Source organism: Strix aluco, chromosome 2 (genome assembly GCF_031877795.1).
Source record: "Strix aluco isolate bStrAlu1 chromosome 2, bStrAlu1.hap1, whole genome shotgun sequence".
Taxonomy (NCBI): Eukaryota; Metazoa; Chordata; class Aves; order Strigiformes; family Strigidae; genus Strix; species Strix aluco.
Window position 1 is genome coordinate 69,979,422 of NC_133932.1, and position 25,077 is coordinate 70,004,498.

Here is a 25,077-nt window from a genome sequence, read left to right on the forward strand (position 1 = left end):
TGAGGTTAAATGTAATTGCATGAACTGTAATTTGAAATAAGGTGTTCAAACTTTTGTTTTGATTGGTGCAATTACATTGATTTGATGAAGTTAGGCCTGGTTTGCACAGATGCAAGTGAGAGCTCAACCACTCACATTCTGACTTCTTAAACATACACCATCAGAACCAGGAAGGATGCATCAGCGACTGTTATATTGATCAGTAGACAATTGGGAATAAACTTCAAGCACTCTTACACAAAAATAGCAAAAACCCAAAGTTAATCAACTTACTTTTGTTCAGAAGTGGTTTATGGGCATTCTCAATTTGTAGTGTGGAACTGAGAAAAGCTCAGTGAATTTATACTGAACCCAGCACGTGGCTAATGCAGTATTTGTGAATGCATGAGGAGAATCAGATGTCACAGAAAATGGAGGTTTTGCAGCTCCCATCACTCCTGAGGTGTCCAGCTATTGCTGATTGGTTTGAGCTGTGATCTGCTGGGGAGGTGCACCTCACACACAGGTCCCAGGGAGAGGGGAACCTACTGGTGGGGTGTGGGCTATCCTTGGAGCCCCATCGCTGATGCACCCCAGCTCCCCTTGGGTCACACGATTGAGCAGATACCTATTACACGGTCCCACATATTGGACACATAGAGACACATCAGTACAAAGGACTTGACACCATGAATGAAGGAATCTGAGACCTGTATATCAGGTTAAAATTCTGATTTATCTAGGTTGTCATAGTTCTGTCTATTAACATTCATATTTTACCAGAGGAGCAGTTTATTTTGGTTAAGCTGGATCCTGAAAAAAACCCCAAACACCATCACAAAGCCACCACTCTCCCTGATGATACTTCACCAAAATAAGTTGCTTCAAAATTGCATTAATTTTATCCTAAACCAAATTTCTGATAAATATGGTTAAATTGATGCAAGTATTGATGAAGCATTCTTTTCTTATAGTTGACAGGATTTGGGCCCCTTTCTCATGTATTTCTAGCTTGTCTTTCCTTATAATTTCTGGATTAGCAAAGGGACACTCATTGCCAAGTACAAAACAGGTAGATTCCACTCCTGCTCCTAACAGGCACCGGAGGTCTTCTTGTGCAACTTGTGGTGAGGTACTTTAAATTCACCCTGCTGAATGCAAGCTTAGGATAAAGCCTTAATGTGATTTTCAGTATTGCAGGAATGCACTGTTGACATGGATTATGATAGTTATTTTAGCAGTGCGGAGGGACATAAAATGATAGTTCGGGGCAGAAAAATAATGAGGTTATAATATCCAGTTGAAACTGGTGGAGAAATAGAGTTAGGCAGGGTATGACTGTTTAAACTGAAATCTGTCCAGGCAACCAGAAGTTAAGGGGCGTCTCTTTTAAGCAGAGATGATGGTTGATATGTGGTTTGGTTCTCTGGGCAGGGCTACATGGCGACCCCAGGAACAGGCTGCAGTACAGATTTGCTGCTGACTCAGAGACAGAGGTTCCATGTCTGGGATCACCAGCAATGCTTTGGGTGGCACCTTTAGTTTCATTTCAATGTTTCCCATTCAAAGACTGCACCACCTCAATGTGCTTATGTTCTCAGATGTGATACAGTCATGGTCCGAGGTAGTATGGCTTCAGGCAATGAAAGCTGTAACTGCTTTGCCTGTGAAGTGGAAAGTATGTATAATGCACATGGTATCAGTGACTAGTGTTTTATTCATTAAAGGCATCCTATTTTTGTACCATTATGTCCTCAAGCAGACCAGGCAGAACATATGCTTTGAATTGTGATCTAGAGGTTTAGTATACATTTCAGAAGGTCTGATGTCATTTTCAACTGCACAGGACATTAAAATACTTTACAATTGATGCAAAGTATGAATAGACATGTGTATGAAAATAATTCATACCCTAATTTAGGGGCACTCGTTCTCTACTCAGTGTCTAATTAAGGGTAGAATACAGTACACACCAAGTATCAGAGGCTGGGAACTGGCGAAATTTCACTTGTCAAGTTTCTGGTCCTGAAAAAATTTCATGGTGCTTCCCGTTGCCTTCACAACTGGTTCTGCTGTCAGTGGCACGACTCAAGTGGACAATGGTAAGCATGTCTTTACAAATTCAGACTCACATATATTAAAAAACCCAGCCTACCTGGGTCTCATTTTCCTAGCCTTTCTGCAAGCTGAGTTTGCAACGTAAGCAGATAAAATAGAGATGGGAGACTGGAAACAACAGAACACAAGCGAAATGGCCCCGCTTCCCAAAAATCCTGTTTGCTCTCTCTTTGTGCTGCTAGCATTTCTATTTTGCCTATGATGACTGTAAAAACAAATTGAACCGTCTATGCTTTTCTTGTAAATTTTGGTGCAACTTTCCTCATGGTTTCCTTCTGTGTTCCAACCATATCTGTTCTCTTGAAGCACAGACTATCTTTTTATTTAACCCGTTTTATTTTTTCCCCAAGCCTTGCTGGACAGTATTTGTACAGTATGTCACTAGGCATATATGCAATTATATTTTATACGATTCTTGAATATTTGAGTATTAAAGGACTACTCTATAGTTAAGTACTGTAATTATTATTATGAACAAATAGTAATGCCTGGTTCAGATCCCAGTCTTTTATGTCCCACCCATAAAGCTGCTCCCTTGAGTAATCCAGCCCATTTTGGTGGGACGAGTCCTGGTAGCAGAGCCAAATGCTGTTGCATGAGTGTGATGGCCTGATTCAGAGGTTGCAAATCACCTTGTCACACCTCCACTGAGTCCCAAGCGGTATTGCTCCTGGGAGAACTCATGGCATGTTGGCTCCATGCATGCAGGGAGGAAATTTCTATGGACTGTTTCTCCAGGTGATGTTGATTTCAGTCTGGGGAGAAAAGGGCTTGAAGGGGGAACTTTGTGTAGCCATGTGCTTCCTTTTTATACTGATCAAAGCTGTCCCTTACTGCAATCCACCAATGCAATCAATCTTAAATGTTGTTCCCAACAACTGGGCATTTGAAGAAAACCTTTTCCCTAGAGATCAGAAAGGTAAAAGAAAAAAAAAATTGCATCTGTTTACTTTTAGTATGTCTTTAAGGCAGAATGCCTCAAGTGGTATATCAGGCTGTGGGAAGTCTCCTTCATTGGTTTCAATTAATGTTACTCCACTTGGTTAAAATTGCTGAGTACTGTGTTCCACCTAAAGAAACCTGAAATTCCACCCGAAATAAACTAGCCTTAAAACAAAATATGCATTTCCAAACAGGAATTAGCACAATTTTAAGTGAAAGATATGAAAGTCTGGGTTAAATTTCAATGTTATAACTTGACTGTGTAACAAAAATCTGATGTTAGTTTTGTAGATGAGGGACTTGCCTGCTTCTGTACTTGTATTTAGGAATATTCTCATTTCTGGTTGTTATTTACAACTTCCCTGACTCCCTTCTCCCCTCCTCTCCCCTTCCAGTGCTCTTCTGGCTGCTCACTGATACTAGTGGCCTTTTCTCTTCCCATCCACTTATTCTAGCCCCTATTCCAGCTCTCAGTGGCTGACAAAGTCTCTTGGACACCATCTTTACATCCCCTCCTTAGAGGACAAAGTACAGTTTTTCCTTTTACGATCCTAAAAAAGTATAGAGCGATTTATGTGATGAACTTCTGCCAAACAATTGCTTTCAAAGCACCATTAGAGAGGGCCCCCGCTTTCAGCTTTTTAACATATGACCTCAGCACATTGAAATGACCTTTTCAGACGTTTGAAAACTCAACAAGATGTGAAAAGAAGTCAAAGTGAAAACCCAGGAGTGTGTCATAACAACACTTAACAACTGGCCTCATTGCAGAGCTCCTCGGGAAAAGCTTATTAAGACTGCAACACCACACATCCTCAACATTTTATATTCTTAGGTTACCTTAGTACCAAGGTGTTATTAACACACCAAATCACTGGTTGTGTCTGAACAGGATCACAAGAGCTGCCTGTTAGAAAAATGCGCAACTAAAATAGCTCTTTGGGAGGAAGCTGACCAGTCTATTTTGGGAAAATACTGTAATTCAAAGGAGAACATTAACTGAGTATTTTCTAGGCTGTTTGCTAGCTGCTGACCTTTGCGAGGGACCAGCCCACCTAACTTGTGTCGCAGAGGCCCCCTCCATACAGTCAGGGGAGAGAAATATGCACTTTCCAGAAGGCAGTTTGATTTCAGGGTCTTTTCAAGAGAAACTCAATCCATCTATCACTCTTCATTGCCTAAATATGGAGGCAAGGGCAACTGTGCTTCTAATTTGGGGACCTCAGGTAGGTTTCTGAAGTCAGGAGGGATGACTTTAAGCCCATATGCATAATCATACCTAGACCCCTCGTGGCTTTTTCCCTTTTGACTGCTGAAGTTATACGAATCCAGACATTTATTACAATGACATATCTGTGCTAATCTGTATAAATCTTCAGATAATAACCTAACTGAAGTGTCATTTATTCTCCGGCAATTCTAAATGAACTAGTCGTATTCTCCCAGGGTGATGCAGTTTATAAAATGAGAATGGTTAAATACTACCTAAAATATAGACAGGCATGTGGTAGTGGTTGTGCTAAGGAAAGCTAACCCAGGCAAGGCAGGAATTGCAGGCTGCTTTCTGGGTGAAGAGGCTGAAAGGCCTGTTTGGCTGATGCATCTGTATTTGTGCCTTTCTCTTAGTCTTTGTTCAGTTGTCTCTATGGGATGGGGCTCACTGTTCTCCACACAACTGGCAAGGTGAGGTTCTTGTGAGCCTCTTGAAAACAACTGTATGTTTGTGCAGTGAGGGACCAGAGGCACTTTGATCAGACCCAGAGTTTGGAGCTACTTTGGACTGACTTTTTTTGATAAGACATGAGACTTCGAGTACATGAATGCAAGCTAATCATCATAGCGAAGGAGAACATACATGATCTCAGAAGCTTGGATCCCACCACCATGCATCATTTGAGAGAAAGACTTGGTCAGCTAGATGCTGTTGAGATCCTCTGGGGAGAAATGTGTGAAAAAGAAAAAAGAAAAATTAGAAATTACAGAAATGTGATCAGATGTTGGGAGCAAACCAGAAGACATGCAACCTAGCTAGAAATTTCACCCCTTTTTCAGATACCCACTGAAAAAATTATGGGAGAAGCTTCCCTTTGCAGAGCAGAAGAGAGAGCCACTGGAGAGATACTTGAAGGGTTACAGCTTGTGAGGGGAGGAATCAGTCTGCTGCTACGAGGTTCTTCAGTCATCCTAAAATTCAACTATCATTGGCAATGCTATGTTTAGGCAAATGAATAGAGAATTAAGCAAAAAATCTGTCAGCTGTCCCTCTATCATAAAAACATGAAATGAAACTGTAAGGCTGGCAAGTTTCCACCAGTGGTTATCAACAATAGAGGAAATTATTTGGGCAAATGTAGAATTACACAATTATAGAAGACTTTAGGCAAGGACATGGAGAAAAGCCAGCATGATTTTCTTAGATATCATTTCAAGTGAATGAGTGAAAAAATACAGAAGGTAGGAGACCCAGGGTTTCAATAGTTGGCGGCATTTCTGAGGTGAAACTGGAAATTTAGGTTCTACGGAAAATTATATGTCACTTCCCACCCAGATCACAGTCCTGTGTGCCCTGTACATACAAAGAAGAAGACAAAGGAGCTAGTTTTCCCTCTTGGAAACTAGATAACGCATCGAGGGAGCAATAAAACTAAAAACAAAAGAGAGCAGTAAAGAGTTCAAACTCAGATTTTTTTGCAAACAAATTGGGTCTATATGATATAGAATGTCAGATAAAGGGATAATCGTAGTGCTTGGAAACTGTGTTAATAGTTCAGACAGCCATACGAATGCAACATTATCCCTAAAGAAAAGATGCAATTATGGTATAAATGCCATTTCTAAAAAATAATAGGTTGGTTCCTAACACTGAAATATTAAGATCATTGATTTTTATCTTGCCTATGAAAGACAGAGAGGGCAAGAAGGGTGGGAAGGGAGTCGGGAGAGTCTACACAGTCTGCATAAAGCCAGTGCTGCATGTTGTATGAATATGGATAACTCAAAACTTTGGGATCTTGCAAGCATGTGGATCGATATTAATCAGCAGAGCCTCGGTAAAGAGTGTGGTGGTGGTGGTCCTCAGATTGCTCACCATGTTAAACCAGACAGCAAAATCTGTCAGTTGCTGCTTACATTTCTGTCTATAGTGGGTGGAAGGAAGAATGGCAGTGATGTAGGGCGTCACAGTGGGAGACATGCTGCCACGTGAAGACAATGCTAACAAATTATTAGAGTTTGAATAAAAGATGGATGAGAATATCTTACTTCAGGAAGTAACTGCTTTCTAAAATCTTCTTTAAATGGATAAAGATCTCCTACCCTCATGGCTGGTGAGGAGCCTGTGATCACAGACGGATTACGTTCAATGTGGGCATACAGGTGTGTGGCATAAAGGAACAAGTAACATATATGCTTTGTTCTTCAGAGGGGTCAATACACAAAGCTAAGGAAAACTAGTAGTAAAATCAACTGTGAGAAAATCTTTTGCTATAAATATGCAAAGAAGAGTTTTTAAAGGAGATTTTATTGGATGAGCAGATATAGATTCTCTTATAGAGTAGGACACTTATCAGCTAAAAGCCCATCCTGTTTTAGGATTATGAGGGAGGCAGCAATTAGAAATCAAGCAGCAATATTATAGCAAAATGAAAAAAAAAGAGTAGGAGATGGTAATCAATATAAGTTCGAAGTTACGAAGTGTAGAAAATTGATGAGGGAAGCTAAAGACACCAGGGAAAAATCAATGGCTAGCAGAGCTGGGGACAGTAAAGATTATTTAAGTATGTTAGAAAGAAAAGATATCCTAGCAACAGTATAAGTCATTACTCTATGGAGATGGCAAAATTGTTAATGATGCAGAAAAGAGAAATCATCAATAAACATTTGTGTTCTGTGTTTTTCCTGGAAAAAAGCAAGGTTACATGTATGAATCAGGTGATGATGGTAAACTACTTTCCAGCTGAGTGATGACAAAAGAGGACATTATGCATCTACTAGGTTAGAGCAGCCTTACAGAGCAATTTGTATGACTTGCTAAACTGGCCCATTCATTAGGAGGCATTAGGAATGCTTCCTAATACAAAGAAACTATGTAAATTAAGGCAGTGAGCAGAGGACTTCTCTTGATACGTGGGTAGGGTTCTAAGATATTATGATATTTTAGATGATCTCGGAGGTCATAGTTACTAGACTGCAAGACTAGTTACTAGACCGCAAAGTTACCAGACCACAAGACTTCAGGAAAGGATCGACTTACAGACTCCATCCTCAATTCTTATGCTTATCGTGTTTGTATCTTCTTGAAGGTCCTTTTGCATTGCAAGAGCAGTGGGAAGTGGAAATGTTCTGAGTGAGGACCAGACTCGAGAAGCAGAGCCATTGATAGCTTTACCTTGGTTGAATCACACAAGTGGAGCTGGAAATGGACTTTACTCTGGGTATGGGGGAGCTACGCATGACCACATTAGTGTAGTTAAGGGACCAGATTATACTGAGAAGTTATTTGAAGAATGAGATGGTATAAACTTTGAGATGGCATTTTCAGAAGCTTTCAGCTTTTGTCTTCCTTTGCTCCCATGTGGTTTTCATAGAAACAGTCATTTCAACAGTTTCATAATCTTTCCAGAAACCTGCTCAGTACCAATGCTCTTGTGTTGAAAACACTTAGGGAGCTGGAACAGTGGTAACAGAGATGAAAACTACTGGCAATAATCCCTTTTCAGTGGTAGATCCCTCCAACTTTCTGCTAATCATCTGTACTTCACCACAGAGCTATTGATATCATAGCACAGAAGGAAATTATCTCTCCTGATCATGAAGGTGGCACAAAAACCTCAGCAGCATTTGTTGTGTTTTGTACTAAATAATGTCAGGACAAAAACAAAAACCTGTTAACAGCTGAGGTAATTTAACAGCTAGGAATATTTATAGTTTATGTCCCTCCTGGGGCTTCCCTGTTAGAATTATTATTCTGTGAGAAGAAAATTGGTCATTAGCTGGGTCTCTTCAGAGCCAGCAGCAAAGCATTGGCACCCCAGCTCCTCCTTCTCTCTGATACAGCTTTGCAGGCACCAAGACCTTGTGGCTTTTTCTTCGAGCCTGACTGTTCCCAGCAGGGCCTTATTTCAGAAGTATGTTGTGTATTGCATGTCTGTCTCTCAGGGCTTGTGCTGTTGCTAACCCCACCCTTTTGAACTCAGGTTGAATCTTGAACTCTTGAGTCAAGACACCATCACGGTAAGATCTGTTTTAAAGTCTTGCAATTTGATTTTTTTTTTAGTTGTATTCTGATTCAGAGTCATTAGGGTACAATTACATCATGTTCAAAAGCTCTGCCATTCAGTGACAGCTTCTAGAAATTAATTTATATGAGTCTTTATCCATAATTAGTGCTTATTACATTTGAAGTAGGCATTTAAACTAAAGCGGTTACTTCAGGTAGCTCTCATTAACCTAAAACCCCACATTGTAAATACATCTAGATTGAATTGCTGGGGGTTTTTTTCCTTAACTTGGCTTCCTTTTTTGTTATTTTGCACTCTTCTTTTTGTAGACATTTCTCATATAAATCCATGTTCTGCCAATACACAGAAGGATTTTCTGAGCAAGATTCAACTGTAATGCTCTTTACATGTGTATTGCTAAAGTAATTATCAAAAGAATTGCCACTTTTTATGTCTTCACAATCGAGTGTATCTTACCAGTGAATGAGGTAACTTTCAAATTGTACAAGTGGGTGGGCTGGAAGAGCATTTCACATATTAATATGTTATTTCAGTAATTCCCCTCCATATGCGATTTCTCTTTAGGTATTTTCAAAGCATTTTATTTCCCTTCAAAGTAGGTATTGTCTTGACGAGTCTCAAGGTCTCAGAAATTGATAAGAGTTTCATGTGGAGCGCACTCATTTGCACTTCACGCGGTGATAGTAATGAGGGCAGTTGTGAAATGTCAGTGTAGCAGCTGTGGGTGACTTAGGAGACAGGGACAGGCACTTGCCTTTCCTTTGCACCATCCACCAGTGCAAATGTACAGCAGAGAAAATGGACATAAAGCTAATATCTGTGATCTGAAATACAACAAGCATTACCTGACAATTGACAAGTCACAACAACTCTGCTTGTGCTCCTGCTAATTTCATGCCATGCAATTACAGTTAGACACGAATTATAAATCTTTTGGGGTGTTTTTTCTTTCTTTCATATCATATTGTGAACTCCACTAAAAGGTGATTTTATGGCTGGAATACGAACATGTGGAAAATTAACTGAGCTTGAGAAAGGCACTAAAGCTCTGCCAGTGCATTAATTATCTGGCAAGTGTATTTTAAAACTGGTAAATCACCCATATCATCGGCAGAGACAGAAGAGACATTCAGATTAAATTAGGAACTAACATTTATATCTGATTCTTACTTAGATGCATGAGTAGGGAGAATAGCTTCTGTAATAATCATCGGAATTCTGTTACCTGCCAATTAGTCCTGAAAGAGATCATTCTGATTTCTGCAGCTCATCCTCTTTGACACACTACCTATAATGTATGTAAAATGCAGAACATAGAATGATTTGAATTTTCTAAGCAAATTATACACCTGTTTAACACAAAAATCTGCATTTTGGTGTACTTTCCTAAAAAGAAGGAATATGCCATGTTTACATGACACAGGATACATGTTTACTAGTAGAAGACAGCATTTAGATGAGGTCTTTTCCTATGCCTACATTTCAGTTATTCTTCTTGCTTCATCTTACAGAGAAGTCATTGTAGTGGCTGGGTGACAACACAATTTCCTTGTGGAGCACTGGATCCGATGCAATACTATGCAGAATTCTGAGTATGTTCTGTGTTAAAGTAACAGCACAGAAGAAGAAATAACAATTAGACACAAATAATCCACAATAATAGTACTAAAAATAAGAGAAAAACAGTAAAATGCATTTTATGATGTAGTAACAGTCTTTTTATTTGAGTTTTCCACAAACTAAAATTCCTCTCTAAGTGATGTATTAGGAAGCTTTTTATTTACAGAAGAACAGATTTGTTACTCGTCTTTGGCTCTAGAATAACCATTTTCTCTATTTTTCTTTTAGTAAATGGAAATGTGCCCAGATGCACTCTCAGTGAGAAAGTACTAGGTAACATATGCATTTATTTGACTAACGTGTACTGCAGTTGAGCTGGCTGATACTATTCTGCCTTGCCCCACAGTTTAAATCACAGGAGCCTCTAAAGAGAAACCAACGGGGAAAAACCACCAGCAATAATCACCACTTACTAACAAAGCTGTCCTTGGGGCAACCATGAAGAAAATGTTGATATCCAGGAATATGGTATCTCCTTGCCTGGTTCTGGATGTCCTGGTGGCATTTCTTCTGCCCTGGCTTGACGAAGAGCTGGAAGAGATGCTAACTGTTGGCAGACACTGAGGTGGGCTGCCACAGCATGGGCACAAGGGTATCCCTGAGGGCTGCCAGGTGGGTGCAAGACATTTTGCTGTGTTTTGGAGCATGCAGACAGGGCAGCAGTCAAGCAGACTCACCCACGCAGGCAGCAGCAGTGTCCGGCACCCTTTGGAGAGGCTGTGGGAAAGCAGAAGTATCACCTTGTTGCTTCTGCTCTGCTTCCCCATGAAGACAGTGGCGGTGAGGAAGTTTACTGAGATTTCTTGCTCAGGTTTTGGGAGGGGAGGAAAGATGGCTGGTCAGCAGACATGTGTTGGGAATGTGAAGGGAGTAGGATAGGTGAAGTGTCATTTAAGGACTGGCAGGGTTCATTGCACAGCTTTTAAACACTCTGTGAAATGTGACTAAGAAAAACAAGCAATAGCTGTGTGAACACTTGCTCCTTGGGTGGAAACACAGCCAGCTTGATAACTGTTCCTTATGCTGAGCTTCAAGGGGGAACCACTACTGGATCCAAGGCATTTGGACTCAGCTACACAGAAATAAATGCATTCTTCCTTGTCTGAGTGCTTCTGGTGTTCATGATGGAGCCAGGGACAGGAGCTGCAAGAGATCAGCATTTCTGTGGTGATGCTCACTTGACCATGAAATAGGAGCTGCCTCTCTGTGAGGACTTGGGGATGATGCACAAAGCTGGCAGAGTACACTGCAGATGCAGCCAGTGTTTCCCAGTTAAGGGCTATGAGAAGTTTGTATCTGTGCTGGCTACCACGGTCAGACTCATTTTAAAACTGGACATCTGCCCTGAGATACAGTGGGCAAACACTCCCTATCGTCACTCACTAGTGATAGAACCTCCAGAGGTCTGTTCTCCTCCTTGCTTGAGACACCTCTCCCAGAATAAGATTAATTACCTTGTTGGACTGCCTGTTTCTTTCCATTGCCTAGAGAGGCAGCCCCTACGTTACCATAAAAGCCAGATGCCTATTTTTAAGGGGTGGATGAGGTGCATCTGGTCTTCAGAGTCTGAATGATGCTGAAAGGTCACCTTGTGTGATGATGCCACAGCTTCTACAACTGTGAAGTTGGGTGATTTCAAGGACTTGTCTAATCCCATTGTCACTCTTGAAGTAACACCTAAAGGCTGAGTTCCTAGACCTTAGAGTAGGGGATTCTAAGGACGCTGTTATAAATTGGAAGAAAACATAATTAACCAACTTTTGGGTATTTCTGTTGCTATTACACTGTTCTTTTACTTATCAGTAAAAAGTATTTAAAGTGCTGAGTAGACCTTCCTTGTATTAAAACTGCTTCATAAAATATCAGATGATGGATATGAAAAATACCCACTGAGCAGAGGATGGAAAACAACAGATGTTGCTATTTCCCAGTGTCTCTGAGGAAAAAAAAAAAAATGATAGTTTCATGTCATAGAATCATAGAATGGTTTGGGTTGGAAGGGACCTTAAAGATCATCTAGTTCCAATCCCCCTGACATGGGCAGGGACACCTTCCACTAGACCAGGTTGCTCAAAGCCCCGTCCAACCTGGCCTTGAACACTGCCAGGGAGGGAGCAGCCACAACTTCTCTGGGCAACCCGTTCCAGTGCCTCACCACCCACATAGTAAAGAATTTCTTCCTTATATCTAATCTAAATCTACCTCTTTCAGTTTAAAGCCAGCCCTTGCCCTTGTCAGACCAAGAGTGAATTAGATGAAATTTTCAGTGAACTAAGGGCTAATAACCACTGCACCCCACAGCCTCCAAAGTGCTTTGGGTTGAGTGAAATGTTTTGTTTGACATGAAATGAAAGGTTTTATTTTGGTTTCAAACCAATTCAAATATTCTAAGAAATAAGGGAAATCTGTATACAGAAGTAACTTCAAATGAGAAAATCAAAACCTTTCATTTCCAAAATGTCAAAATGAAGCCTTTCCATTTTTCACTGATTTCTTTTGTCTGAAGCTAACAATTCAGCAAATTTGATACAAATTCATGAAATATTTATGTGATGATGAGTTTTCGTTTTATTCCAACAAATGGCTTACAGTTAAAAACTATGCCCAGCTTAAGCATTGTATCATGTTGTCCAGCCAGTCCTTTAGCAACACCAGATTCTTCTCTCTTAGATACTCTCAAACCTGAATAGAGTGTGTGACAGACACTAATAAAAATGACAAATGTGTATCTTTCTTCATAAAAATACAGTTGCTGTTAAAATGTAGAGTAAGATATCTTAACTCCTTGTAAAAAAGACTTAAATTACAAAAATGGGTGATATAAATAGTTTTAAATGATGGGATGCATAACATAAAACTTAATCCATTTACTCATAACTGAGTATTTAAAAAATCTGCTTCTGAGAGTATTTCTTTACAGCATTTTCTGCAGTGTTTCACTATGGATGTCCTTGGATTTGGTTCTGCTTTGCTAGGGTTCTTCTTCCATGGTTTCACCAAAGGTGCTGGGTTAACCCCGAGCACATAAATTACAAATATATATGCATGGCTTGCTGTCGATTTGCATGATTATTGTGGCAGAGGTAGGCCTGGCATAAGGCAAGACAACAAGCCATTGATAAGGCCAGTTGAGGCAGGCTTGGGATGCTTTGGTCTTTCTGGACAGTGTCTTGATTTATGCTATAAATAATCAGGGTAGGGTTTTATGTTGGAGTCTTTGTGTGGGAGCTAAATGGGATGACCTAACCTTTGAAACAATCTTTGGGCTCCAGTTCAGAGGGATGGCACTGTGTTCAATGTCACAGCAAACATGAAAGGGGCTCTAAGGGATAGCAAGAGCGACACAGGATGCGCTTGCTGCTGTCAGTTTTTCATTGGGGAACCTTCTCACGTTCCTTTTTGCTGATAAGCTTCAACTTTTTTGTGAAACATTTTTCAGAAAATGATTGGGAGAACTTACACACATCCAAATTTATAAACAGCGAAGAATATTTTCAGGAGGGGGGAAAGAGGAGGCACTGTTAACATAATACATGCTGGGTTTGTTTGTACATATGTACTCTCACACAGGAAGAGGAAAGCTTATTTGTTTGTAGCATAGGTGAAATACCTAATTACGTGGAATTAGGTTATGGTTGGAGGGCAGATTTAATGTCTAATGCAATTAAAGAGGTAGAATCTACAGAAAGTCCAAGACGGCATTAAAGTAATTGGAGCGCCTTTTCTCTTTGGTAAAATGATTACATGAGAAGGGCATCTGTGCCAAATCCAACATGTTCCTCATGAATGTGATCCTGCTTGCTTTTGGGGACTGTTTGAATGGGTCCCTTTGTATGCATCCACCAGATCATTTCTGTGTAGTGAGGAGTAAACCTTGGTGTGAAGCACATGCCTCTGTGGTTTCTGTTAAATTGCATTGCAGCCGTGGCTTTGTTTTTTTGTTTTAAATTCAGGCTGTTTCAATACTCTAGGAATTCTGGCTTCACAATATTAAAAATGAGCACGATATAGAAAACAGCTGCAAGTCTCAATGCATATTGTTCTTGGGCTTTACAACAGGTGGCATCAAAAAGCAGATTTCACTCATCCCGTAATTGGAGCAAGATAAAAGCAGGGCACAGAAGTAACTCCTTGCCACTGGTGGATAGGCTCTGGGTTGGGGGGAGGAATGGCAGGGCATGGAAATCAGATCCATGGAGCAAAGCCTTCTGGACCTGGCACGCTTCTCAGTTCCCCTATGGACTCATGAGACCTCTTGGATGTGGATGCAAACAACAGTCTTTCCCATCTCACACCTTGCTATTGAGTACAAATTGAGTCTTATGTGAGGGTGGCTAAAATAAACTGTATTAAACAATCTTTGGGATCTCTATTGTGTCTCTGCAAGGCAGGCATACAAATGCTCTCCTCATAATTGGAATTAAAGCACATGCAGCTGGTAGTCTTCAAGGTTTCATTTTGGTGGCTTGCTTTCTCTTTTTCTTTTTCCCCCAGAAATGTAAAGCTATCATCAGCTGGGGTAGCAGGTCATAGGTTTTCATTTTAATGGGGGAGGAGTGTGATAAAGACATGTTTTATTCACAGTCAGAGAATGTTTTCAGGCGGTGTGAATGGGGACTGGAGCTCATTTAGCCTTTCTCTGCAGCTTCTCAGAGATGTGCTTTACAGAAGAACATGTTAGGATTTATGAAAGTTTCATTACTAGATTTGTCAGGCAACATCTGTCTGTTGCAAAGAAGGCAAACCCATTTAAATTCTGGAGATTAAAAGGCATGTCTCCTTACTCTTTGGTGTCAGACCTTTGTGTCTTCTTCCTGCCCGAGGCAATGAACCCAGGTCTCGCTTCTGCTGAAATTAGGTGTGAATTTCCTGCTGATGCTGAGGAAGCAGGGCTGAGGTCTCCTGCATAGGGATATACTGCTCAATGCAAGTTCCCCATGCAAAGCCCTCTACCATAGGTGTGCAGAACCCTGATTTTTAGCCTTTCTTTCCTTTTTTCACACTACCAGAGAGATGCTACCTGCTACAATAGTGTAAAAACTTCAGTAACTTGAGGTCCCAACCCTGTGGCAGGTGTCCCCTGCTTCCTTGGCTTTGGAGACACCTCACTAACTGATCCCAGAGTATCAATTCTCACATATCAGCCTGACAAGAAGGCTTGGGGTGGCACTCAGAGGGGCCAGGACACAAAAGGGTTCAAGGCTTACCTCCAGTGCTCAAACCTTGGCTCTCAAAACCAAAGGCAAAGTGTGCCCAACTGTCAGCGGGATCATTAGGATGCCCCAGAGACCTGGAGGAACTCCAGCGGCTGATGAAATATCGTCTGAAGGGTGACACGGTAAAGGAAAAACTCAGCAATTTTTACCTTGCTTAGAAAATAGTGTATGTCAGAAATGGGAAAAAATCTTGCCTCTGCTCAGCAGCTGACATTTTGCAATGAGATCTTTAATTCTCTTGGGAGAAAAGAGAGAAGTTTGCAAGAGGGATTGTGGTGAGATCTGCCTCTAAGTGAGGACTCTGCCAGAATGCTGTGGCGGCTTGAGCTCCTGAATAAATTAGGAGGCCATGCTCAGCATGGGGGATATGAACACATCTCCCAGTAATTCAGCTCCTACTGTGTCCCCTCTAGAAGTGATGCTGTGTGAGGGGGACAAAACAGGAAGACAGGTCACATCAAAATACTGAGGAATGGGACAGGCACGTGTTTCCCCCAGTTTCCCACATGTCTAGTTCCAGAGGTTTGACAATTTCGGTCACGGTCCTCATATACTTATGCCTCTCCTCGCTGTGAGATGTGTGGTGTAGGATCCACAAAGTATTCAGGGACCTCCCACTAGAGACTTTTCTATGGGAACATAGGATTAGGTCCATATTAGATTTCCACACCATTTGGAAGATGACATTTGACCTAAATGTGTTGTAGTTAGCCTCTGTTGAGGCTTTGCAGGGTGTGTTTCCCCTGCAGCAAGATACTGTCTGCATCAGCCATGCTCTACAGCCTGATCCCACTGGCAAAACTGGGTCTGAGGTTGCCTGCATACCAGTGAATCCTGTTTACTTCCTCCTAACACAAACACGGGGTTTGCACATGCGAATCAGGAAAACTCTAGGAACATAGGATACAAGTGAGGGCAAGCTTTATTTAAAAACACATAGGTTGTTTGTGACTAGACCACTGGGGAAGCCTGTGGCTTGTCCACACTTACATTAAGCCAGGCTTAAAATCACATTAGTTAAAACAAGCTAGCTAACACATTTGCAGATGGAAACACTTTTCTTATTCTGATGTGGCTAGAGGAAACAGTTTCATGTTTGCAGTAGTGAATAATGCCTTGCATTTATTTGCTCATGCTACTTATTCTTAGAATAAGCATAAGCACCTCATAACTGGACTATCGTATCTCTGTGAGGTACTGATGCTCATAACAGACCTCTCTGTCATGATAATCAGGTTGAAAACCAGTGCAAAAAAACAAAACCAAAAGGAGAAAAAAGGTTATGTTTTCAGTCCAAATAATCCTTGAATGGGCTGATTGCATTCACGTGTACAAAAGAGACAGGGCTGGAAAAAGGAAAGGGTGTCCATCGGGAAGACAGGGACCATCTCCTTTGGCAGTAGCACAGACATAGATGGGCTTTCTGCAGGCATGAAACTGCCCAGGTGCAGAGGGTCTGTCTGGTTGACACCAGTCTCCAGGTCCTGGTCCCCCGCTCAGGCCTGGTGACCGTCCCCAGGAGGGACCTGGTGTGCAAAGGGGTGGCTGCATCCTCTGAAACTGCCATTTTTATGGTGTATTTTAAGTTGGCTGTTTACAAGTTGGATCAGTTGGGTGATCGGTGCAGTTCGGTGATGCCGCACAACCTGGAGGGGCAGTGAACAGTGGTGCAATGGGGGAGCAGTGGTTGCGGGTCGGTGGAGTGAGCTTCTGCATCCAAAGGTACCATGTTCTGCAACAGCACCTATCCCTTCTTCTGTCTTGCCTTATAATAAACAGCAGAGGCATTAGAGAAGTTATATCCTCTAAGTCAAGAAATTACTAGGTTTTTCCAATCAGTTAAGCAAAGCATGTGTTAAACAACCTGTCTGGGGGATTGTATTGCCTTTTTTAGCCTTTCTTTTTTAAAGGAGTTGATATATCTCAAAAAAAGTATTGGGAAACTGGAAGCCAATAAGCATATATAAGAACTCTCACGAGTTTTAATTACCTCTGTGCAATACTGATGAGAAATTTAACTGAATGCATTTGGAGAAGCTTTCAAATTTTACCAAGTCACATCTAATCCTTAATGCACTGACTATCCAGACACAGAGGCATCATTTTCTCTAGTCTGATTTACACAGACAGTATTTTATATCAGTATCTTCATGTGGTACACAGAAAATCTTACTTCTCAAAGAGTAGTGAGATCTTTTCTTGCTATTGTTTTGTTTATACCATTGCTTGCTTGCTTTTTGTGCTCAGTAATATACTTCATATGGTTTTTATTTCTCTTTTTTCCTCCTTCCCAACTGTTCGATTTGTGTGTTGGTAGCAAATGATTCTTGTTTTCAAGTTCTTTGAATATAAATCTGACATTTACACAGTTTATATGTGGGGAAACTACTGTGGCTTCAGGAAGCTAAGATGGTGCTAAAAAACAAGTAGTGGAAATAAAAAATGTATTTCATACCTACATGCATGCATACATGCATACCTACATGCATGCATACAACATTCAAACCTTGAAAACTATACCGGTACATGCACAGAGCCAATACTTGAGTCAACTGCTTCCAGGCTGATGTCTGCTGGAGAAAACTGGCTTGTGGTTGAGCAAGGTTTTGGCTACCCATGTCTCCTCAGGGTCTCTGTCCCTCCCACCAATGTGTTACACGGTTTTAGCATGGGACTTGGAGAAGCCCAAGCCCCTCTGTAGCCAGGAAGGGTGGACAGGGCCGTGGTGGTGCTGGGTGCTGCACTGCTCCTTGGCTGACATAGGCAGTGGGAATCCCAAGATCCTGCAAGTATTTTTATGTGCAGCGCTTCTGGGGACGCAGCAGGGCACTAAGAACCAGCTCTTCTGTTATATTTAAATGCAAGTTAAACTGAGCTGCCCCTGAAGGTACCATCTTAATTGCAGGCATAGACTGTACAATTGGAAGATGCCATGGTGACTGCTTCACCTTTTAATGAGACAGGCCCAGAAAACCTCCTTATAAACCATTCATAATTTTTTTTATTTGTTAAAAATAGTTTACAGCATCTCCATAGCTCAGGGCAGTTGTGTGCCCATCTGTTCTGCCTGCTGTAAGTTGTTAGTTCTGGATTTGGCACTGTGGAAGAAAACTGGCATGCAACAAAGTGGAAGCAGGACCTACGTTGATTGACAGAATATTTTCTCAGTGGGAAAGTACAGTGAACTCAGGCATAAAAAGGGATAATCCCTAAGATATTTATCTCCAGGGATCTAAATTGTATTAGGAAGTATACAAACAAAGATCTGGTTTCTCTCTAGACACCATGGGGTCTACACATTCTTATGCTATCCTTTAAGATAGACTGTTGCTAAAGGAATGAATAAGAGAAAAAGTCTTTGTTGATAAATTCCCTGGGAATCCACTATAATGCTGTTTTGAGCCTTTGCATGCATTCCCAGCACCATCACGTGTCACGTTTCCCTTATGTGTAGTTGTGAAAACACGGAATTTAATTGCAGTTTGTCCATGATAATTTTTTTAGGCTGTTGTAACTGTACCCATGAACCTGTATGTGCTAGAAGATTCATGGTCCTTACACAGGAGGCTTTTTTTTTTTTTTTTTCATCCTTCCAATCCTTAGCTAGGGAAAGAAATATAGAAGGTGGGGAGGGAAACCTTTGGGTTGAAGAAGCAGATGGTCCAAAGCTATGAGGAAGTTTAATGGCATAGTGTTTTAGTGGGCTTCTGGAAGTTGTAATGCCTGTATGTGGAAAAACAGATGGTGGCACTGTAAAAGTAACTGGTACTTGTGCATGCAAAGCTTGGGATATGGCATTTTTGCCTCCAAACTGCATCTCTGAATACATTGATGAACTTGCTGTGGACTTACCAAGGGCATAAAGAAAATTATTCTGACTTGCAAATGGCAGTGTTATTGTTTGTGTCAATGTTGTTGTGGCTCATGGAAAGCTCACTGGATTGACATTAAATTACACTGCGGCAAAATAATTTTCATAAGGCTGCAGGGGATTTTCTGAACCATCACAAAAAGTGGAAATGTGTAAACTAAAAATATTACATGCATTTAATATCACTGAGAGGTCATACCCAGTGAGTGCACTCTGAGCCGACACAGATGGCACATTGCTCTCCTCTCATCTTTGTAGATTAAGAAAAGAAGCTCTTTCAAACACCCATTGTCTCTCCCCCCCTGCACCCCCTAGTGTTAATTTCTGCTGGAGTGTTTCATTGCCATCACTGTGAGTACACTGGGAGCTCAGCACTACCAGTCCTGCTTAAAAATGAATCAAAAATAGCTTATGAGGGGTTTGGAGAGTGGAGACAATCAGCCTCTGTCCTACATGATAAACAAAATGGACCCAATGAGGAGGATGAGTGGAAAGCAACGATGCCCAGACATGTCCTAGTCTTACCCTTTTCTGTGGTCATCTGTTTCTGGTCACCCTTTGGGGGTTTTTGAACAGGCCTCTGGGATTTTATTTGGTGTTTTAGTTGACTGGCAGACCTTTATTTGCCTTGCCTGGACTTGGTCTTTCTCACACTGAATGCTCATTGCGTGCCCTCTATCATATAGCTGTCTGCTTGGTCATGTTGTCCAGGCTGTCAGCTTTCTCCATGGGAGCAAGACACTGAACTTGGTGTTCCTACTTCTGCACATCACCTTTCTTCTGGATCACCTCTGAGCACTTCTTGTTCAAGATCTCCTAGCGCTCAGGAAAAATCTCGACCTGCTCATAGGCAGACCACAGGGGTTTGCAGCACCGTTGACATGGAGGGCTAGCACCAAGAGTGCCACAAGCCTTTTGTCATGCTGGGCCTTTTGCCATGCTGATGCCTGCCTGGCTTTGCCACCCACTTTTGGATTGCAGCTACATGACAGAGATGAGCCAGTGCACTCATCTGGAAAACTCACCCAAAACAAAGCCAATAGTTTTCCACTGGTTTGAGAGCTTGAATCAGTTCAGTACTAAGATGGGTACAGAGGGAGTGAGGGTTAAAGAAGTAGAACAGACGAGGAAGGGGACTGTGCCTGGCCACAACAGTGGGACATTAGGTCACCTCGTCTGCACCCAGTCAGGAAGGTGGGTGCTGGCATTGCCTATTCTTTGGGGGTTTGTAGGTCTGACATTTGCCTGTGCAACTTCTGTTGGTGCAGTGTCTGCAGTCCTCAGGGAGTTTTGCACTTAAGCAGCTCTGTAGTGATTTGCTTTTGGCATTGGGCAGTTCATAAATTTATCAGTCTTTAATCAGTAAAGCCATAAAAGCCGAATGTCCTTGCTGATTATTTTCACTTGATCAGCAAACCTAGGAATCACTCACTACAGCCTTATTGATACACATGAATGGACTTGTTGTGCTTAGACTGGTACCTTTCAGATGACCTCAGAGCATGATTTATTATGCATCTTTTTCCCTACCTTTGTCAGAGTCAAGCAGGAGGTACTTCATAGGTAAATTAGAGAAACCTCTACCCTAAAGAACGTGCATCCAAGAGCACTAATATAGTGTTAATGAAATGGTGGTGATGAGATGGGATTGACAGCGTTGCAATGTGAGAGGGGGAGACCTGAGGCACGTGTATGCGGCCAGGTGTGAGGGCTGTTGCTAACCCTATGATACTGCTGCCTGTTCAGTCCATCCAAAGAGCAAGTTTCTGTTCCTGAAGCTGGAAGTTTGTCACCTTACACAAACTTACAAATAAATAAACTTTGAACAGGAATTGGAGTGTATGAACAACTTCATAGAAAAGATTGTGGGACTTTTTCTTTCTGGAAAGGAGATCTTATCCTTCATTTGTTCATCTTGGCACTTAGATACAGGTGAAGGTGAACTGCTTCCTGAAGTTGCTTAGGTGTGCAGTGGATACACACTTGTTACAGACATAGTCGTGATAGGATTTTAAAACGTTTTGACACGTGCATTACTCAGATGCCTGTTCCTGCATGAATTTCTAATTTGTGGAATATAAACTGAGGAAAACTTTTGTCTGTTTAGTTGGGAAATGGTTAAACAGGTTTGTAGTTTTGATGAAAGATACTGCTTTATGAAAGACAGTGGATTTTTTTTCTGTAAGAGCACTCCAGAATTGACATTAGCTTAATTTATGAAGGAGTCCTACAACATTAAGAATTTTTGTCTCTGTAGGCACTAAAATTTGAAAAAAAAAATATTTATGACACCCTAATTACTGAAAGACTGTCATTCAGGCAATCAAAGTGAAAGTAGAGGGAGGTCTGGGTGTAAGTCTTCTCTTGGCTTCAAAAGATTTTTCTTGGGAATGGAAAACGTTTGAGCAGGCTATGTAGGATGAAGGATGAGAAACTTGGTGCAGTATGGGTGTATTGGCATGTTGGAGAAGACAAGGCACTTGCCGAAACAGAGTGCTGCCATGGAATTATGATCCATAATCATTAATGGATTAGTGAGCAGAGACAGTGGGGACAAGCAGTAGCTCCTATGTACTCGCTGGCTCCTCTCCAGCCTCTAGAGCTGGTTGTTTTGTGACGGCCCTTTTCTGGCAGTCCTCCTGCCTCTCAGACATCACCCTGCCATCCCGGGTGTCTCGTGGGTTGGTGAGGTTTCCTCGAGAGCCTTTTCAGCTTTCAGAAGCAGTTCCTGCCAGGCGGAGCAAACAGCCCACTCAAAGGCAGGCTTTCCCACCCTGGCAGCAGCTAGCACTGGTGGCAGTCCTGGTTTGGAAGCGGTTGTATTTTTTTAAAGGTCCAGGAATTAACTTCAGGGAGTGGAAATATCCATATTCATAAATAAAGCACTGGTCTGAATTTGTGCCCAAGTTTAATCAGAACCAAAACCATATTTCTGAAATTAAATGCCTTTTCAGCAGAGGAGGAAATACCATCATGTCCCAGTATTCACTTACTCATGACATTCTAGCTCAGCTTTGTATACCGAAAAAAATTTGAAGTGTTTGACATAGGCTTAAATAAACATTTACCCTTTTGGTGCTCCATCCAAGTAAAGCCCAAGGCAGTACTTGAGACTTACCCATTCATAACTGAGAGGAATGTGGGACCTTCCCTCAGAGTCAGTCTAGCTTGATCAGCTGTGATTTGTAGTGCTGGGAAGAAAAAAAAGGCATTTTTTCACCTTGCTTTCAGCTTTTTCCCTCCCAAAATGTTTTTGCCATTTGGGCTTTTTTTTTTTTTTTTTTTTTTTAATTTTCCGGGTTTTAAGTTTAGTAATGTGAAAACCAAACTAAAGCCTCAGGTAGTTATGGGCTTGTGCATGAGCTTCTCTGTCACAGCCCAAAGTGCAGCTTGATCCCGCCGATTCCAAATTCCTGAAGTATGAGAAGTTCAGCTTGAGCTACGTGCGTGTGTATGCACAAGCCATATTTTGCCAAGAGGAAGGGAAATTTCTCTCAATGCTGTATAGCTGAGTTTCTCAGGCTAAACCTCTATAATTTATAAATTAGAAATGTTGGAGAGCTGAAGGAGTAAGGAGTGCTAGGCATACAGTGTGCTCCAGGGAAAACAGCATTGCTTTATCGTGAGCTTTTGCTGCGCTGTTAGAGAACAAAACTGGGGAAAGAAAGGGACTTGTTTATGGTTGCACAGAGTAACAGAGTTATCAAAGAAACATTGGAAATATTGCTGTGGATATTTGGGTTCCCTCGTAACATTTGTTGATGCTTTCAGACTTTAATGCAGTTGTGATCCATTTCTGGAAAAAGATCTCCCATATTTCTCACAGTTGTGCTAATTTCTTTATCTAATGTTTCAAGTCGGCTCCCCCATTCATTTTGGGATAGGTTTTACCTTCTTAAAATACCTACTTGCATGCATGCTTGTACAGATTTTTCACCTATTTTTATTCTGAAAGGGTTAGATCCCTATTCTTTGCAAATCTGTGAAGGTCTTTGCTTCTGCGAAGAAGTTTGAAAACATAAAGGACTGGAGTCAACTTCATTAACAGACATAAATAAGAGCATGGTCTGTCTGTGAATCTTAGAATAGAGAAAGGCTAAAGAAAATGAGCTGCTGGAGTATACTCTTCCCCTGGGTAAAAAACTGTTTTAAACATAAACCAACATTCTAACGTCTTTAAAGTGAGCAACTAAAATCCTGTTCAGTTCACATAGCTCCTACAATATACAAATAAATTGTCTGTGCATTGGTATTAGAACAGAAAAAGCTTTATTTTTATTTTAAAAAAATTACTAAAGAGACCTTTAACACTGTATTATCTTTGGCAGGTAAAAACCTGGAACTTAAACACTGAGAAATTAAATTAAGCTTTAAGTAGTGTTTGTTTCAGAAATCAGATGGTATATAGAATCATTCAGAATGGACAAAATACATTTTTACATTGAAAAGGGAGGTGCAAAGGGCTTATATTTATTTTCACTGCCTAGTGAACTAGATGAGTTCATCATTGTTTAGTCAGTTAGTTAATTTACAGCATTGTAAAGTCAACTCTTTTCACTATTCTCTCATTTCAGTTTTAATTGTGGAAAAGACAGACTGAATTTCTTGTTGTCTATTTATTGTATTTACTTCTCAGGTTGTGTTTTCCTACTAAACCAAGGTGCTCCCATTCTTTTCCATGTTAGATTAATTTTTCCCACAGTATATCATGGAGAGAGGTGCTGTCTCAGCTAATAAGCAAATAGCTCCATGAGCAGCCAAACTAACGATGCCTGCTTTCCAATGGATGCCTGTCTCTTGGTTGATGGGCTTTTAACTGAATTATGCTGCAGCTGTAATGTTCATTCATCCCTTAGTAGGCACCAGAGAATCCACTTCTCAGCCAAAGTTCTTCTCTCATGAGGATGCTCAGTTGTTTATTAATAACTTGGTTCAACTGAAGCTTTTCTTCTGTCCAAGAACTCAAAAAGACTGTTGGTCTCTTTCCTTCCCCTTTCCAGCTCCCCTCACTGCGGGGGTGGGGGGGGGGATGTGGATTCCCCATCATCTCCTCTGCATGACCATCATGTTACCTTTGAACTCTGCTCTGCTGCCTCAGGTTTGACTGCAAGTGCCCAGCAGGCTAAAAGTCCCTAGGGCAGTTGGAGAGTCAGGCACATTGTAGCATCACATAATCCTTAGAAAACCAGGCTAAAAACTGAAGAAAGCAATTCAGAAGTACTGGGAAGAGTTCGTGTTTGGATTTTTCTTCCTGAGAGTGGATGCTTAAGCGGACTCAAGCACCGTTTGCCAATGCGTCAGAGGAGCCCATGACAGCAGGAAGAGGAGGAGGTTTACATCCTTGTCCTGCTCAATTCAAGGCAGATGCTCACCCCTGCAGCTGTTGCAGGACTATGCCTTGAGGACCAGCATGGTTGCTCTCAGCCGTTAGTCCTGAAGGTGTTTTGTTATGAAGTACTAAATATACTCACCAGAGCAGAAAAAGTCTTCATCCTGTCTGTGGTAGAGCTGCAAAGGGAGCAATGTGGATTTCTGCTCTAGTGAACGTGTGCTTTATAGGAAGTGGCACCGTTCCAATAAATAAGCAAATAAATAAATAGCATCCAACCCTCTGTGTGCTCACAGCTACCCAGAGACAGAAAAGATGTGAACTTGGGTCATCTGCTACTCAAATGCATGTTCTGCTCTGAAGAGATTTAACTCTCTGGTTCTTTTCATTCTGCAAGTGATGCCCATATCCCCTTCTGAACATGGCCTTTTGCTTAAGAATGTCCCAAATAAAATTAAACTACATATTTGACCCTAATATGGCACATGTACTTGCTGGAAATTCTCCACAGACTCACTTTCAGAGATGAACGTATTTTTTATGCACATATATGTGGGCAAGCCCAAAGGTATTAGCTCCTTGATTGTGGTGGGTTTTCTTTTTAAAATCCTTTTGGACCAAGTTCTTACACAAGTGCTTTATACCATTTCAGGACACATTTTTCCCTGCTGTTTTGAGAAGAAAGAAATTTTTAAATGTTAGCATTAATGGTATTATAATGGTGTATGGTTAATACATTGGTGAACCTGCCCTGGATTTCAG

The 25,077-nt window shown here is 41.3% G+C and overlaps 1 protein-coding gene across 1 annotated transcript in view; it reads left to right on the forward strand.

Annotated features, from left to right (window-relative positions):
- SH3RF3 (SH3 domain containing ring finger 3) overlaps positions 1–25,077 on the forward strand; it is a 251,240-nt gene that overhangs the window by 94,335 nt on the left and 131,828 nt on the right. The window lies entirely within an intron of this gene.